The sequence below is a fragment of the Odocoileus virginianus genome, chromosome 19, assembly GCF_023699985.2.
Source record: "Odocoileus virginianus isolate 20LAN1187 ecotype Illinois chromosome 19, Ovbor_1.2, whole genome shotgun sequence".
NCBI lineage: Eukaryota > Metazoa > Chordata > Mammalia > Artiodactyla > Cervidae > Odocoileus > Odocoileus virginianus.
The window spans coordinates 37,289,370-37,308,942 of NC_069692.1; the positions used below are offsets into that span (position 1 = coordinate 37,289,370).

At 35.3% G+C, this 19,573-nt stretch overlaps 1 long non-coding RNA gene across 1 annotated transcript in view; it reads right to left on the minus strand.

Annotated features, from left to right (window-relative positions):
* Window positions 1–19,573, minus strand: part of LOC110126088 (uncharacterized) — a 24,923-nt gene continuing 5,350 nt past the window's right edge. Inside the window, exons 2-3 of the long non-coding RNA XR_011492969.1 lie at window positions 4,965–5,046; window positions 1–347 (exon numbers count right to left, since the gene is read on the minus strand). This is a non-coding gene — a long non-coding RNA (uncharacterized lncRNA). The remainder of the gene's footprint in view (window positions 348–4,964; window positions 5,047–19,573) is intronic.

Below are 19,573 nucleotides of genomic sequence, written 5' to 3' on the forward strand. Positions count from 1 at the left end.
TTATGCATTTACTCATTTAATTTATTCATGTTTATTACAGATTTCCCTTGCCTGCTTGAGGCCTTACCACAGAAGGTCGCAGGATCAAAATGTGAGACAGTGATAAGGATAAATTCGAGGACTAGGGGTTAGGTGAGGTCATTGTTCAAGGGAGATTTGTAGAGATTAGTTGTGGTCATAAAGGGCAAAGATGGGGCTTATTGCTTTCCATAAATATTTTTTAGAAGTTATTTTATTGATTTATTCTTCAGTCTTCTGTGAATTCTTTAGCCGTATCAGAAGTTCTTAAATTCAGTGCTGAAACAGACCGAAGGCTTGGGTCATTCGCAGGGTTGCAGGGTTCTGACCTAGCAAGTAAGAGAGTGCAGAAGGGCAGAGAAGGTTCATTTTCTTGTTAGTTTCCCTGGAGTGCAGCTGCTCTGAAGAAGTCTTTGGTTTCTAGATCTTTAGGATGAATTCCTTAATGGCTCTCTGGGTACCAAATAGCCCTCTCTAGTGTATATCAAACCAATTCACTAGTGGCTCTAATAAGGTATTTTTGTAACTACATACCACATGACAACTCAGGTAGTTGTCAATCCTTTCTGCTATATTTTTCTGGCAGGACAATTAAAAGGCCAGCTCACCTTGTCATCTGACATCGTCTGGGATGGCAAAAAATGCAACTCTTAACAGGCAATCTGAATTTGAACATGATTCTGTCACTTTCTTGTTCTGAAACCTTGAGCAAATCATCACTTTTTTGAGCCTTATGTGTCTTCTCTATAAAATGCAGATAACAATAGTATTACCTCAATGAAGCTTTTTGGAGATTAAAATGAGGTAGCATATGTAGAAATCTTAGTACACATTCAGTAAATGGTCAATGGCCTATGTTCTCTAAAAGGCTACGAAAATCAAAGTAAATATTTATTTAAACTTAAATGATCATATATTTTCAATGGCATAGTTTAATATCAAAACAAGAATTGTATTCTTAAATATATATAGTCTCTCTATGAAAATTCTCTTATGGTAGCTACTCTATGGGGTAATTTCTTCAAATAAATTTCATTGATCAAGACCATGAAGGTGTGATTTTTAATAAACAATGATAGAACATCCTTAATTGTTTATTTTTTGTTTTCAACTGTATAATGCTATTATTCAGGTTATTATTTATACTGCATAAGAAAGTATAATTATTTTATATGAAGTCATTATGTTGCTATCAGGAAGTGCTTTAATTGTGTAATTAAACTAAATTTGCTAAAACATCTACAGTGTATTGGACAGTCCTGCCATTAGAGAAATACTGCCTGGGAGATACGGTGGATTAAAACACTAAGAAACTGACCTGTTGCCATTAAGATGTATTAGAAAAACACATCCAAATGAATCACACAGAAGCTATTATTATTCCAAAATAAAAGTTAAACAGACAATATCATCCTTCCTCAGTCCCAACTGTGCTTCATAGTGTTGGCCACAATCTGTATTTTTTGTTCTTTATGACACTATACATTTGTTCTTTTTATTTTTACAATCCTTCTTTTTCACTCATTCCTTTTCCTTCTCCTCCCCTTGCAAATTGTGTTTTCCTCAATTCTAGCACCTTGTAACTTTGTTCTTTTATTTCTACTTTCTTTTCCTTGCGAGATGATTCTGTCTTTGAGATGCTATGTTTGTGTTTCCCCAATTATTATCTTCTCTAACTTTGAATACCAATTTCTATAACTTTCTCTACCATATATTAGAACTAGTTACCATGTTACCCCAGACTCATTGTCTGAATTCACATTCTTCACCCACTCCCACAAATTAGTTCCTATCTTCTGTGAGGGTCTCTAATTTTGCCAATGATATTTTCTAATAAATTCTAGCCCCTGCACGAGTAACTCTTTTGGAGCCACTAAGGCTTAGGCTGTAAATAATGAACCTCTTAGAGGAATTTGCTCAGATTTTGCTCCTGCTCTTCCACTTGGCCGTTTATTGTCTCCTGTCATCTCTGTTATCCTTTATGTAAGTACTATAATTGGTGGTGGGTTTCAGGCTTACTTTAATTTGGTAAATGATATAAATTATATGCTTGATACATAATATGGGCTCAAAAAATGTTAGATGCTTTGAATTTCGTTATTGCTCTTCTCTTGTGTACTAATTCTCACTTCACCACTAACTCACCTCTTCCAACTTCTATATTTGCATATTTTATGTGTTCCCTACATCTAAAACTCAAGTCAGTGTTCAGTAGTCCCATCGACTTTGCCTTGGTATGATACAAGCTGCATTGTTTGGACTAGCAACAATGAGATACCTTGACTGTTCCAAGTTCCTAATCTCGATAACTGGTAGAACATTTTAACTTTATCTAGTAAGTTACTGTTAAATAAGTATTGACACTCAAGTTTATCATCTTTGCATAAAATTCTAAGGAATTATTTTTTAAAGACAGAAATTATATCAACAGTATAATTGCTTTTGTTGGACATAAAGAGTACTACATACTTTAGGAAAAGAGTGTGAAATTGGAATTGCTGTGAGTACATGTGTAATCTGATAAAGACGACATGGGCACTCTCACATCTTCTCAAGTGATGAGGCCCCAGTGTTTACTTCAGTTCAGTTCAGTTCAGTCACTCAGTCATGTCCGACTCTTCGCAATCCCACTGAATACAGCACGCCAGGCCTCCCTGTCCATCATCAACTCCGGAGTCCATGCAAACCCATGTCCATTGAGTAGGGGATGCCATCCAGCCATCTCATCCTCTGTCGTCCCCTTCTCCTCCTGCCTTCAATTTTTCCCAACATCAGGGTCTTTTCCAGTGAGTCAGTTCTTTGCAGCAAGTGGCCAAAGTATTGGAGTTTCAGCTTCAACATCAGTTCTTCCAATGACTATTCAGGACTGATCTCCTTTAGGATGGACTGGTTGGATCTCCTTGCAGTCCAAGGGACTCTCAAGAGTCTCATCCAACACCACAGTTCAAAAGCATCAATTCTTCAGCGCTCAGCTTTCTTTATAGTCCAACTCTCACATCCATACATGACTACTGGAAAAACCATGGTTAGATGGACATTTGTTGGCAAAGTCTTTGCTTTTTAATATGCTGTCTAGGTTGGTCATAACTTTTCTTCCAAAGAGCAAGTGTCTTTTAATTTCATGGTTGCAATCACCATTTGCAGTGATTTTTGGAGTCCAAAAAACCAAAGTCTGTCACTGTTTCCATTGTTTCCCCATCTATTTCCCATGAAATGATGGGACCAGATGCCATGATCTTAGTTTTCTGAATGTTGAGTTTTAAGCCAACTTTTTCACTCTCCTCTTTCATTTTCATCAAGAGGCTCTTTAGTTCTTCTTCACTTTCTGCCATAAGGGTGGTGTCATCTGCATATCTGAGGTTATTGATATTTCTCCAGGCAATCTTGATTTCAGCTTGGCTTACCTCCAGCCCAGCATTTCTCATGATGTACTCTGCATATAAGTTAAATAAGCATGGTGACAATATACAGCCCTGACACACTCCTTTCCCGATTTGGAACCAGTCTGTTTTTCTGTGTCCAGTTCTAACTGTTGCTTCCTGACATGCATACAGGTTTCTCAAGAGGCAGTTCAGGTGGTCTGGTATTCCCATCTCTTTCAGAATTTTCCACAGTTTGTTATTGTCAACACAGTCAAAGGCTTTGGCATAGTCAATAAAGCAGTAATAGATGTTTTTTTTTGAACTCTCTAGCTTTTTTGATGATCCAGCAAATGTTGGCAATTTGATCTCTGGTTCCTCTGCCTTTTCTAAATCCAGCTTGACCATCTGTAATTTCATGGTTCATGTACTGTTGAAGTCTGGCTTGGAGAATTTTGAGCATTACTTCACTCGTGTGTGAGATGAGTGCAATTGTGTGATAGTTTGAGCATTCTTTGCATTGTCTTTCTTTGGGACTGGAATGAAAACTGACCTTTTCCAGTCCTGTGGCCACTGCTGAGTTTTCCAAATTTGCTGGCATATTGAGTGCAACACTTTAGCAGCATCATCTTTTAGGATTTGAAATAGCTCAACTGGAATTCCATCACCTCCCCTAGCTTTGTTCATAGTGATGCTTCTTAAGGTCCACTTGACTTTCCTTGCCAGGATGTCTGGCTCTAGGTATGTGATCACATCATAAAAAGTGATTATCTGGGTTGTGAAGATCTTTTTTGTATAGTTCTGTGTATTCTTGCCACCTCTTCTTGATATCTTCTGCTTCTGTTAGGTCCATACCATTTCTGTCCTTTATTGAATCCATCTTGGCATGAAATGTTCCCTTGGTATCTCTCATTTTCTTGAAGAGATCTCTAGTCTTTCCCATTCTATCATTTCTCTCTATTTCTTTGCATTGATCGCTGAGGAAGGCTTTCTTATCTCTCCTTGTTTACTCCTTGGAAGGAAAGTTGTGATCAACCCAGACAGCATATTAAAAAGCAGAGACATTACTTTGTCAACAAAGGTCCATCTGGTCAAGGCTATGATTTTTGCAGTGGTCATGTATGGATGTGAGAGTTGGACTATAAAGAAAGCTGAGCACCAAAGAATTGATGCTTTTGCACTGTGGTGTTGGAGAAGACTCTTGAGAGTCCCTTGAACTGCAAAGACATCCAACCAGTCCATCCTAAAGGAGGTCAGTCCTTAGTGTTCATTGGAAGGACTGATGTTGAAACTGAAACTCCAATACTTTGGCCACCTGATATGAAGAACTGACTCATTTGAAAAGACCGTGATGCTGGGAAAAATTGAAGGCAGGAGGAGAAGGGGATGACAGGGGATGGATGGCATCCCCTACTCAATGGACATGGGTTTGGGTGGACTCCGGGAGTTGATGATGGACAGGGAGGCCTGGCGTGCTATGGTTCATGGGGTCGCAAAGAGTCAGACACAACTGAGCGACTGAACTGAACTGAACTGAACTGTACTTGCTATTCTTTGGAACTCTGGATTCAAATGGGTATATCTTACCTCTTCTTTGCCTTTCACTTCTCTTCTATTCACAGCTGTTTGTAAGACCATTCGGCTTTCTTTATTGCCAACTGGGCTAATTCTACAGTGTGATGGGCAGAGTTAAAAAATTAATTATATGGGGAACATGGATGAAATACATAGAATTCTGCCCCAGGACTTTTCACTGATTTTTAACAAAATGCATTTTAGGTTGAATACCTTGTTATTAAATTTTTGAAAAATCTGGTCATATATATGTATTTATACTAAGTTGAAATGAAATTGATATAAACTAGAAACATAATGGTTTTCACTTGTGGAAATTGTATATCGGATTATTTGTGGAAGTCGATTATGTATTTCAGGGCCTAGTATTCATACACTCGTGCAGTCTCCTCCCATTATATTCCATTTAGCTCCTGACCTGCTTTATCTGAGAGAAGGCAGAAGAATTGAAGGTGTGCCTGTCCAAGACTAAAGCCTTAAGGCCTAGCAGGCTGTGTTTTGCGCTCTGGGTTACACTGGCCAACATGTAAGAAGGCTGAGTGCTCCCTTACAACGTCCTGGGAGGCAGTCGTTCTGCTCAACCGGAGAAACCATGAATCACCAAGAGAAACCGAAGACCCTGGGCAGCAGCCTCAGTTGGGCTCGCAGTTGGCAGCTTATGCTAACTCTCCAGGAATGTGAGAGAGGCCATCAGAGAAGTGGATTATTCAGCTCCAGGAAAGCCACCCCGCTGATGCCATATGGAGCATAGATGAGCTGCCGTGCTCAAATTGCAGAATCGAGAGCAAATAAAGGTTGTTGTCTTTTCACTAAGTTTTGAGGAAACCTGTCACACAGCCATAGATGAACAGAAATGTATTTTTCTACATATTGAGGTATTTAAATTTATTAAGCTATGACTGCTAGAATTAATGTGATTTCTTTTGAAATACATTTTAAAAGTGTATCTGTGAAGTTTTCAAGTAGTGAGGCAAATTATATTTTGTTATTATACCTTGCTGTGAGATTTATGCCTAATCACAATTCTATATGTATGGAGCAATTTATAGTTGTATGAATAGGACACTGAAGTAGGAACTTGCCTATTTAACTATTAGTTTGATATACAGCATAATTAACTAAATGGGAGCAATAAAATTACCTAGCCATGTAATAATTTATTTTGTGTTCATGCACTGTATCCAATTTTTCCTATGTTAACCTTTCACCTGCATATTATTACTCACATTATGAACTTGTACCAACAGATGCTCATTTTATGTTATTTTTTAATTACCTAAGGGATCTGGTTGATTATTTATGCAACTATATTAATAAGATGCAGCTTCAGACTACTGTTATCAAAAAAAGAACAAAATAGCCACTCAAAAATTTAATATAACAAAGAGTTATACTTCAAAATGAAGATGTTAAAATAGATGAATCAATTATAGCAGTATTTAAAAGTTAATCATAAAGTATATGCACATGAAGAATTGAAAATGAAGGAACAGAATGTGGCAGATAACAGTTTAGAAGGCTTATACAACCTTGAAAGTAATCATTTTTGTGTGGGAACGTGCAAGAGACAGTGTTATCAGCCAATGTTCCCTAAGGATCGATGTGTTATTTTTGAATGTGAATGTAGTGATGGGGAGATGACCAGATTATGTCAATGATCTGCTTCCTTTAGAATTCAAAGAACAGAAGTTATAAAAAAGTTTTTTGAAGAATATGTTAAACCAAAAATATTATTTTTCTGATCTCTAGTGCATCCTTTTTCATTCATGTCTATTCATTAATAGTTAAGTAAAATGTAAGTAGCTGGGACAAAATTAAAATAAAATAAGGCTGCCTTATTTTAATCTTTGTATACTTACATACATACACATATATATTTTTAAACCCTGTATTCGAGAATGGGTGACTTTTTCTTCATTCAAATAAGCCAATAGGTTAGCACTTAGGAGGCTTCATCTTCTTGTCTTGAAAATGATGCAATTCTTTATGCAAAGTAAATAAATGATTTAGTAATCCATAAATTTTGTTTCAGTTTTTAGATGAGTGCACACTTATGTAAACAGATATATTTGTGTAAACCACCTAACTTTTCCTTTAATTTGTTTTATTTTTACTTAAAGAATATTTCTGAAACATATAAACAAGGCAGAGCTAGCCGGGGTAATAGTGATAATCACGTAAATTGGATTTGTACATTCTCATTGTATTAATGCTCTTTCATTTCCCCCAAAGTTAAAAAGCATTTGCTTTATTATATATTTTGTCTCTTCCAATAATTCTTTAACCTATAGTCCTTAGTACTTTGTTGGAAGAAACTAGAACTAATAATAATTTTGATTCATAATATAATAACTTTCTAGTGATTGTAATTAAAAAACTACCCTGATTCTTACTTGACATAGCTCTATAGAGACTTTGTTGATTGTGGCAAAAATAACCTTTTTTTTTCAATTTCCTTAATTTCTTGTGGCTTCTATTTAGAGAATAAGACTCTTAAAAACTGCCACTAAGGCTCTATTATGGTTCTGCTGGGGGTTTAACTTATTAGATTTGGACCTAACCTTATCAAACGAGCTTCTAACTAATGATTATACTCTGAAGACCACTTTTACACTAATTGGCTTTCCCTGTTTAATTGTTTTACAAAATTGATAATTTAGTAGAAATATAATAAGCCTTTAATATTTCAGATAATTTGGCCCCTTTGTGGTCTTTGGAGGGTTCTCACTTAATAGAAAATTGGAATGCACATTGTGAAATTTAGGTCTTGCTTTCAGCATATGATTTGTAAAGGCTATAGCACCGTATAGAGAAGGTTTTATAATACTATGATACTGTCACAGATGTTGAATAGTTATAAAGAATATTATACATTATATTTTAAATTTTTAACTGTATAAAATGCTTATACAAAAGCATTTGGAGGGAATTTCAAGCAATAATGCAATTTTCAGGTGGAATTTTTATAAATTCCCTTTTTTCAATATGGCAAAAATCAATCTTTCTGTTTTACTAGGTATATTTTTGTGTCACTTTTATCCAATTTTACTTACTGTAACTATAAGAGAAACTGTTTTCTGATTTTCAGAATAATATATTCTACTGGGCCATATTAAATACTTGAAGATTTTTGAGTTACCTTTAAATATTTGTTGATACTGTTCATTTCTGAGCCTAAGATGAACAGTTGCCCTAAAGGCTCTAATGATTGTTGAAGAAGCTGTAACATCTGCTAGAAAAGCCCTCACTGCTTGTTTAGCCATGGTTTTTGTGTCCTTACTCATCTTAGAACATGAGCTCTAGAAGGACAAAACCCATATTAGTTTAGCAGGAAATGCCCAGGGACTCTCAGAATGGGAAACTGAAAACAGATAAAGTCAACAATACGAAGTATGGTAAATATGCCATGATTATATTTCTCTTGAGAGTATAAAAGAAAGAGAACTTTTTATTAGGATAGAAAATAAAAACAAAAAAATGATCATCGTACTATTCTTATGAAAATTATGTTTTGTCCATGAAATAAATACTGTTTGCTAAATTGGTAATGGAATGAAAGAACTGAGGATGTTCATTCTTTTCTGTTTTCTTTGGTCTGGGAAAATATTTCAGGGATAGGGGAGAGGAGGTTGACTTTTCTTATATATGCATATGAAGCTAAATTTTAATGACAAATTAAATAGCTCTTACAACCATACTTTTATTTAAGCATCTATTAACAGTAAAACATACTGAAACCTTCTAAAACTATAGCCATACTTCAAAAAAACCAAATCAGTGATTAAATGCAATGACAGTTTTAAAAAGGAAATGGTTGTGCTATGTCTTTTTAAGGTCAAATTTTGTTTCTTGCAGAGTTGTACTGTAATTTAGACACATGTTTTCTTCATTTAGACACGAATTCTATCTACATGTGCTATTCTGAGCAACAAACTTAGTCTCCAAATACTTTAAAATAGCCCCAAGTTTCATAAAACTGCTACCTAGAGTTGTGAGGAACACATCCATAGATATGATTTAGATGTAGTTTAGAATACTGTATGATTCTACATGGGTAGAATCCAATGATCCACAGGGTGCATTCCCCTAGATACTCTATCTAATCTCAGTACCCAGCAAATGCCATCACTAAAGCAGGAAGTGAAGTTAATTACAGGCTCCCATTCAGCATCCCTCTGCCACTGGTGGCCCATTATAATGAATCGTTCTTCAAATTGAGAAGAGATTGACAGAATTTTATAAACTTTTCACTCCCCAAGTCTTCCCAGTGTAATAAGTGCTTGCTATACACTGGGAAAGTGATTAAATATCAATTTCATGGAAACCTGGGAATAATGTTTAAAAGACTAATGAGACACTATTTTTACTGCTTAGGTCATGTGACTCCCCCACAGTCAGAAGAATGCCTGTCATTCTAATTAGTCGTCATTTGACCAGGGTTTTTTTTTTTTTTTCTCTTTCTCTCTTAAAGAATTAGGTTATTTTAAAATTTATTTTTTTATTTTTTTGTTAGTTGGAGGCTAATTACTTTACAATATTGTAGTGGGTTTTGTCATACATTGACATGAATCAGCCATGGATATACATGTATTCCCCATCCCGATCCCCCTCCCCCTAATTAGGTTATTTAAGAACTTTAAACTTAGATCCTCAGTGGGAGGAATGTTCTTATAAGGTCAGTATGATTACTTTGTTATAATTCTTTTGATTGTTTGCATCAAAAGTAAGCACAATTTTATTTGAAAAATATCATTTGCAATCAATCCATTTCCAACTGACCTTATTGCCAACATGAAAACTTGTTTTCTTAAAAATTAGATTTTTAAAAATACCTGAAAATGGTTTCCAGTACCAAAATTATGATTATATATTTATATTTGGTATTCATTAAGATGATTATTACAATTACCCTGTTTACTGGAGTAAAAGGAGCACAATACATCTTCTATAGTAATATCTGAAGTAGAACCAGTTTCTATAAAAGTAAAAGTAGACATATTCTTTCTCCAGCATTAAAATGAACTTGCAATAGAGGAAGAGTTCTAAAATCAGGAGAATTTGAAGAACCATTTTTTTTCCAAGTTGGGTTATATTGTGATCATCCTGGGGAGAGTCAAAGACCAAAGAGTAATCTTTTCATGTAAAAAATTTCAATAAATCTTTTTCATTCACCCTGATGCTCAAGGAGCTAGAAAAAGTTTTACTTACAACTGCTTTCCAAACAATTCCCAAATGTATATGGTATGATAAGTATATGATTATTTAACTTCAGAGGTAGAAGAAACCTCTGATTGCTTCACAAAGTTAGAACAGCATTTCCCTAATCCTTTTAGCTTTTCAGTGGAGTTTGGAACAAAGAAGGATTTGACAATTTGGCCTCCCAGGTAGTTCAGTGGTACAGAATCCACTGCCAAGCAGGAGATGTGGGTTCCATCCTTGGATTGGAAAGATCCCCTGGACAAGAAGATGGAAACCACTCTAGTGTTCTTGCCTGGGAAATCCCATGAACAGAGGAGCCTGGTGGGCTGCAGTCCATGGCGTTGTAAAGAGTTCAATATGACTTAGTGACTAAACCACCACCACCAGGAATTAACATTTATCTTTACAAAATTTCTTTTTATTAGGTATGAACCATCAACTGAACTTGTAAAACTATTATTTTTTGGATTCAATTACACTCTCTGAATATCAGCTGTGTTCTCCAGCTTTGTGCCAACCTGAACATATATAAGCATGCCAGTGGTGTCACAAACAAATCTTGGATAAGATTTTTGAAAAGGATAGTGATAAGATTTCTCTTCAAAATGAGACTGAGACATTCATAGGGCAGGATTTTCATTCAATTATTAATCTACTTAAGAGCATTTTCAGGACATGCCTGGTGGGCCAGTGGTTAAGACTGTGCTGCCAGTGTAGGGGGCATGGGTTTGAATCCAGTTGGGAAAATAAGATTCTACATGCCCAGAGGTGTGGTCAAATAATTTAAATAAATAATAGAATATGAGGAGAAAAGCTTAAAAAAAAAACTATAAAAAGGGAGTATTTTCTTCTAGCTCCCATACTCCACTTTTTTCACATTTATTCTGAAAGGCTTTGAAAAATATTTAGCCAAAAAATCTAGATATGCTTGTGAATGGCTCCTCATAATATAATAATCACATTAAAAGACAAATAAGATTAGACATTAGTGATTTCTTATGAAACTTTGTTTTTTAATCAGGACTTTTTGTTTTTGTTTTTGTTTTCGGCATTCTGGCTTCTTTCCCATTCTTCATGTATACTCAACATAGACATAAGGCAGCAGAATTATCTGTAATTTTCTCTGTATCCTTATATGAATTTTTCAGGAAAAGGGACATTAGTTCATTCAAAGGAGTTAATTCTCTTGCAGTTACCTTAGAACTAAAAATTTCCCAAATGTTACTCCTTTTCGAAGTTAAAGCTATACTCTAAAAATAAAATGCTCAGAAAATAAGTGAATCAAGTTTTCCTTTTTATACAATATAAAACTAAATATTTTTTGAAAGTAATATAATAAAGAACCAACCCCCCACCAGGTAGTAAAGCTAAATTTAAAATATGCAGAATTCCACTTATTTCTATATATTTAAATTTTTCAGGTTTTTGGACTTTTAATATTTCAAGTGAAGCTGTAAATAATTGATATATTAAGAATATATTTTAAAATAATTGAGATAATAAGAATGATAGGAAAAGACCAGGACGGCTTTGAAAAGTTAAATTATGTATATCCTAGACACAATAAATAGACTGGATTATATATTAGGGATCTTGACAGTTGTGCTTTGTATTATAGAACATCCAATCCTGTTACAATTCTTACACCCTAATGAAGATATTACACTAGACAGGATAAGCTATTTTGGATTTTTCCCTCTTGGTTGCTGTTAATTACTGAAATATTATTCTCTGAATTGGACCATTTGGGGAAATGTATGCAAACCACACACATTTTTACCAACTCACATGATTTGGTGCAGTTGTAATTCTGCCTCAAATTGACTTCATGAGAATCATTAGTTTAAATAAGATGTTTCACAGCATAATACTTTTTTTTACTATATGTTTGTTTTCATATCATTTATGTGCTGTGATAATCTACTAAGCTATTCTGAATGCTGACACATAAGACTGGATTTCATCAACCAATTCTCTTCTTCCCTTGAGCAATTAGATATTACAGTTATACAAAAGCTAGACAAATGTTTCACACATCTAAGATGGTCAGAACTGTTGAAAGACCTTCTGTTTTCTCAGTCTGAGAAGCTAAAAATATAGCGTATTTTTCACCAACTTATTTCCCAGCTGTACTTTATATCGATTCTGGTCCCTAAGTATGTGAGCATCATTTTAAACAAAAATCTTGAAAACTCATTTCCAGCCCTTAGTTTTAGTGAAATATCATGTTCTTTGTCTGAATTAAACTCAAAATGAATGCATGAAACACATTTTCAAAGATAATATGGCAAATAAAACAACAATGACCTAAGCATGATTATGGTACTTGGAAAAAATGATCTTGTTATCTCTCCCTTACCTAATTTTAACCATCTTTTCCTTACAAAAGGAAACCATGTTATAAACTTTTCATAATATCAGGATTTTACAGATATACCTTACATATAGACTCAATTAATTGAATCAAATTTGCTTAATAAGGTACTGCCTAAGGGAAGAATTGCATTCCTATTGTTTTGAATCTGCATTACTGGTAATTTAGAGAGATTAATACAGGGGCTATGTCTCAGTAGTTAAAAACTTTCTTTTATTTGCAAATAGTGTACATTGACTTGATTGCTTTTCATATTCATTATAGTGCTTGTTTGGAGATTTCTTAATAGAATATATGCACTTTTCATGCAGTATTTATAGACAAAAGGTCATTGGTTAGGAAAAAGTCAGAAAGAATTTGGTAAATGACCAGATATAAACTAATGGATGAAGAGGAATATGTAAATGGAAGATCAATTTCACAAAACAATCAATTCCATATACCCTATAAGGTTATACTAATTATATTCATTACTTCATAATTTCAATGGTATAGAAAAATATTTCAGACAAAATGACCAAGAAAATTAAAACACTTAAAAGGGTAGAAATATTTTTGCATATGTGAAAGTTGTTCTTCTTGTGTATATCCTCATCATTGGTTGTTCATTCCTTTCAGGGATGAAGTCACATGCTTTTCATTAAGTGATAGGTGAATTATATTTTTATGAAGAATTTTAACCTGTGATAAAAGAAAAGAGTAGGGAAATAAGGTGGTAGATATTTGGATGGTGGCTGAATGTTGAACCCTTGCCTGCTCAGTGCTGCAAAATGACATCTCCTTTTGTCTGTGCACTATTGGAAAACACAACCAAGATGTTCTAATTGCCTTAGCATTCTTAGGCTTACAAGCAAGTGCACAATATATTAGGAACAGATGTTCAGCCTAGTGGGAAGTCTCACTAAAGACCTGAAATCCTGATCCTTTCCAGTAAATGTATAGCATCTGGCAGGTTTGAAATAGAACTGCTATCATTTATTCATCTATGGAATGATACTCCTGTGTGTTTAGATACTGTGACTCACTTTTCTAGGCATGACTTAACTCAATTTTTCTCATGAGAAAAAAACTTAGGAAAACTGTCAGGAAAAATACATGAAATAAGAAAACAGCATCATGTGCTAAGACCATGGTTGGCAACAGTGTTCCTCCATTTTGATTTTGAGTTGACCACCCAAAATCAAATAATATGGCTTTATCGGGATGCTATATTTTAGTTTGGACTTGTTCAACATATAGGCCATGTAACAAATTGAATTTCAAAATATTGCTCTTTTACTGATAAGTTTCTCTCTCCTAGATTCGCCTTCTTTATAGTCCACTAAAACTGCTTTTTATTTTTAAAATGTCACTAAGTTATATGTCCATAGAACTGTGTTTTATAATTCTGTTTTCTTTCTAAACCAGCCTCAAATATTTAAAAATTTTCAAGACTCTGATGCAGCAGCCTGCTACTACTTATACCTTTTTTACCCCATTGGCCTATGATTCAGTTGTATAGGATTAGTCAATTCTTGTATGTAACATAGCAGCCGATATTACATAATGATTAAAAAAATCATAAGATTTTATATTTTTAGAAGTAGCATCACCAGGATTTGTAAAAGTAAAATAGGAATGTTTTTTAAAAAGCACCCCCAATGTCTATCATGGCCACTTAGATTATTTTAGACATACAAATTCTTCTTCTTACAGACGTCCAGTGTATTCAATTTGGGGAGAAAATGAATTAGGAGAGAAAGGTACACAGACAGAGAGATGGAGACAAGAATTAGAGTGTCACAGTCAGGAGCTGGGAATCAATTCAGCAAAACTGACGGAAGGTGTTGAGATGTGATGGGTCTGTTTGTCAAATGAAAAAACAAAATAAAACCCTCTAACTCTAATGGAACAATGTCTACAAAATCAAAGAAATATAAAGGTAGCTCAAGGAAAGTAGAAATTAATAAATAGAATAAAAGTAAAAAGACAAGGAAGAAAACAATTGACATGCGATGTGATTTAAATAGCTTGATTAGAAATACCTCAGAAAGTAGAGAAGCATCTATAGGAAAAGTAGCAGAGTTGACTGAGAAGTCCTCAGTGAGGATGGGAGTAAACAAGGATTAGAAGGTATCTACTGTCATTAAATAAAATATCCCAGCAGTTTTCAGAGCATTTACAAGTTCAGATTTTCCTATAATGTTGCCAGTAACCAAACATAAGTGTTTATCTGCTCTCTTTAATTTATGTTCTACTTCCTAAGAAGAAGTAGTAGACTATCTGAAGGATAGGACACATTCCAAACCACTTGCTTAGGATTAAGTGAAACTGTCAGTGAAAGAAATTCTGGTTTAATCAAGATTAAAATTTATTTCCTCTCACATAGAGGCCCACATTGGCATTCCAGCACTGATATGATCTGCACTAATAATATCAATTGGTATTTTTATCTACCTTTTCCTCTAATATACTCCATGCTCGGATTTTGAGCGGCTTTTCAGTTCCAGTCAACATGTCTATAATTGCAACTAACAGGAAGAAAAGAAGTGAAAGGAATCAGTTACAATTCCTCTTTTTTGAAGTATTTCCTAGAAGTGGCATATACCATTTGTTTTCACAACCCACTGGCAGAAGCTTGATGGCTTACACACCCCATAGCTTCAATGAGGATTGGACATCATAGCATTGTTCTCAAGGTATTCACATTCCTACCTAACAATAAGGAGATACTACCAAGGAAAAAGAGACTAGCTCTCAGAAGACAAATAGCAGCATCTACCACACGTGCATTTCATAAATATTTGCCAATAATGAGCGAAAAAGAACTTAGGGAAAAACTTAGGCATCAGCTTTAAGAGTGCTACAGGAGATGATCACACATGGACTGAAATCTGTGAAAATAAGATTATTAAGGATTATCATATTAATTTTTCCACAAGTGCAAAATTTAGAATATAAAAAGCATCTTCTTAAAAATTCTGAAGCACTGAAAATTGCCAATTGTCAATGAAAGTTATACTCGGTGTATGATTCATTTGGAACACTTTTATAAAACTAGTTTTAAGAAGGAGATTAGAAATTGGCACATCTCTGTCCCAATCTTAATTGGAATTTTCAAATATTTTTATGAGCAAATGAGATTGAATAAGCCATGATTTTTTCCTCAAGTGCAATTTTATCATGTTAAACACAGACAACATTAGAAAGCTACTATAATCCATCAAAAAGAATGAATAAACCATGGAGCTGCAATATAATTTTGTGCCCTATTCAGAAACCTCATTTCTGAATGCAGTCCGGATCCTGAATAGTTTTACAATGCTAGTGAGATTAGTTTATTTATGATACTTATGATGTTCTAGCTTCGTATTTGTTCATGAATTGTCTTCCTAATTTTTAAAGGAATAAATTCAGTTTGATTCCTCTTACATGCAGTATTCCATCAGACAAAATCTTGAGTTTTGCAAATGCAAATACTCTTAAGGGCAGTCATCCTCAGTAGTGAGACAAAAAGGCACACCTCTATTTGAACCACCTGAAGAGGGTATTTAGACTTCATATTTTCTCTCCCTATCCAGATTCCAATATATCTCCCACCAAGAGGTCTGTCTCTGTGTGTGTGCGCATGTACGCATTATCAGCTATCCATCTATTGTCCTTCTATCATCTGCATTCATATCTTTTTCTTTCTGTCCCAAACTAGTTATCACTTGAAACATCTGCTTCTAATTTTCCTCTAATCTTTTGCTTGCATTTTCCTCAAATAAACCTCACTCTTACTCAAGTAGAATATCATCACACCAGGCAATCAATGCACTCCTTATCACATCCTTACCCTTGGTCCCTCAGATAATCTAGTCTGGAAGACCAAAGTCACTGTCCCTTGGCCCAATGCTACATCTGCCACTTCATCTCTGAGGGTTCTCATACTTGGATACAAGGTTCTGTGTCTTCTGGTTCTCCATCACTTGCTCTCTATAATTCACAGAACTGGGTTGCAGTGATCTTAAAATGTATAGCAGAATGAGGTGAAAATTAATAGTGGGCAGATGGCAAGAGTCAGTTGGAAAGAGACAGAAAACTGAAGCCAAATTATCAGAGATAGAATACAGTGTTAATTTAAGAAAGAAAAAAAAAAAAAAACTACATCAGGGAAGGGAGAGTTTATTATTTTTCTCTCATTATCTTTGTTTTTCTATCACTCTTTCTCACACACAATTTTTTTTTTATTTAAAGTTCAGGGAAATTGCTAAGAAAAACAAAATAAAAACTCATGTATATGCTAACAAAAATTAATGTAGCAATGTTTTTCATATTTGGATCATATTTTTTCTTCTTAAAAACATTGCAGAGTTAAAGAACACTGTTTAACTAAAGTAGTCACAGTCCAGATTTTGTTATTGTTATATATTCAGAGAAATTTATTCTTTTTATGCATTCACTAAATATATTATTTCATATATTTTATAGCTTTTAATCTTTTATATTAATTCTATCTGAAGTTAAAAGTTAAGAATTGCTACTTGCTACTAGGTTTGTAGAATTTTCTGGGCATAATGATGCCAAGGGACAATTTTCATCTTTTGAAATAAAAGAGAAAAGTTTACAATGTGAAGTGTAGAGAAGAGTGTGTATTTATTCACAGATACTGTACTGGTAGGGCTTCTTTTGTGGCTCAGCTGGTAAAGAATCTGCCTGCAATGCTGAACACCTGGGTGAGATCCCTGGTTGGGAAGATCCCCTGGAGAATGGAACAGCTACCCACTCCAGTATTCTGGCCTGGAGAATTCCACTGACTGTATAGTCCATGGGGTCGCAAAGAGTTGGACACAACTGAGTTGTACACTTTCACTGTACTGGTAAGAAACCCTGCCTGCCAATGCAGAAGATACGGAAGACATGGGTTCGATCCCTGGGTCAGGAAGATCCCTCGGAGTATGAAATGACACCCCACTCCAGTTCTTGCCTGGAAAGTTCCATGGACAGAAGGGCCTGGCAGGCCACAGTCCATGAGGTTACAAAGAGTCGGACACATCTGAACGCACATGCACGCACACAAATTGTACTGGAAGTTAAGGCAGTGTGCTGTGGCGCAAAACAGTGGTGTGTGACTTAGAAGGACAAGGAGTCTGGGTAAGGCAGATGACTCTGCCAGGGGGACTCAGATGTGAGAGAATCCTCAGCATGGACAGACTTAACAAAAGAACTTCAGATACCCTTTCCCAGTAGGTTCTAGTTACCTTGTTCTGTTCTGTGACCTGAACTGAGGTTCTGATCCTAATCTCAATCTTTAAACCAGCTTCTAGTTTTCCTAATCTTTCCATTCGTCTGGATACTCAGTCTTATCATGGAAACAATTTTGGTAGCTTGATTCTGGTGTCCTGTATCCTAAAAGCTCTGACAGCTCTCCATCTCTTTGTCACCATCAGTACCTGATAACTTGACCCATCTGCCTGATTATCTCCACAGTGGATTGTTTGACATACCAGATCCTGCCACTCTGATTAACCCTGCCACTGGGATCAGTTCGGCAGAAAGGGTCTCATCCCCTCCCATTGACATTGTGCTAGTGAGGCAGAAATAATGGATAATGTTTTAAACGTTGCTGACAAGGCAAAGGACATTGATAATGAGAGTAGAGAAGTTAACTTTCTGAAGAGCAAGAAAATTACTTGGAAGAAGGCTGATTCAGCCTTTGAGTCACTAATTAATTTTTGAAAAAGACAGAAGTGTCACAGAGCCCAGGAGGTCATACAGCTGAACATTCTTCATCTTAGTTCAATAAGAAAGAGGTGAATGGAAACAAAAACTTGATATTAGAGACTTTTTCCGTAAAGTAAGCTCTGCCTATCTCCTGGAGCTAGTATTTAGTGAGCAGTAAGTTCAATATAAAAATAGCTAGTGCCATAGAACAAAAATTGGTATTTATTACTATGCCCCTTGGCCATAGTATGTCATGTTTACTAAGGTATACAAGTTGATGTAATATCTTTGAATTATATTTTCTCTCAAGAAAAGTTTTTGCATTAACATTGCATAAAGATTCAATTCCTTCAGTTATTTATTATTATCCTTTTAGAATAACCCTTGAGGTTGATACGAAATATTTACCAATGTTTAAATCAAAGGCTTTTTTTTTTTCAGTTTTTTTTTTTTTTTTTTCCCATTTATTTTTATAAGTTGGAGGCTAATTACTTTACAATATTGCAGTGGTTTTTGCCATACATTGACATGAATCAGCCATGGATTTAAATGTGTTCCCCATCCCGATCCCCCCTCCCACCTCCCTCTCCACCTGATCCCTCTGGGTCTTCCCAGTGCACTAGGTCCGAGCACTTGTCTCATGCATTCAACCTGGGCTGGTGATCTGTTTCACCCTTGATAATATACGTTTCGATGCTGTTCTCTCAAAACATCCCACCCTCGTCTTCTCCCACAGAGTCCACAAGTCTGTTCTGTACATCTGTGTCTCTTTTTCTGTTTTGCATATATGGTTATCATTACCATCTTTCTAAATTCCATATATATGTGTTAGTATATTGTATTGGTCTTTATCTTTCTGGCTTACTTCACTCTGTATAGTGGGCTCCAGTTTCACCCATCTCATTAGAACTGATTCAAATGAATTCTTTTTAATGGCTGAGTAATATTCCATGGTGTATATGTACCACAGCTTCCTTATCCATTCGTCTGCTGATGGGCATCTAGGTTGCTTCCATGTCCTGGCTATTATAAACAGTGCTGTGATGAACATTGGGGTGCACGTGTCTCTTTCAGATCTGGTTTCCTCGGTGTGTATGCCCAGAAGTGGGATTGCTGGGTCATATGGCAGTTCTATTTCCAGTTTTTTAAGGAATCTCCACACTGTTTTCCATAGCAGCTGTACTAGTTTGCATTTCCACCAACAGTGTAAGAGGGTTCCCTTTTCTCCACACCCTCTCCAGCATTTATTGCTTGTAGACTTTTGGATAGCAGCCATCCTGACTGGCGTGAGATGGTACCTCATTGTGGTTTTGATTTACATTTCTCTGATAATGAGTGATGTTGAGCATCTTTTCATGTGTTT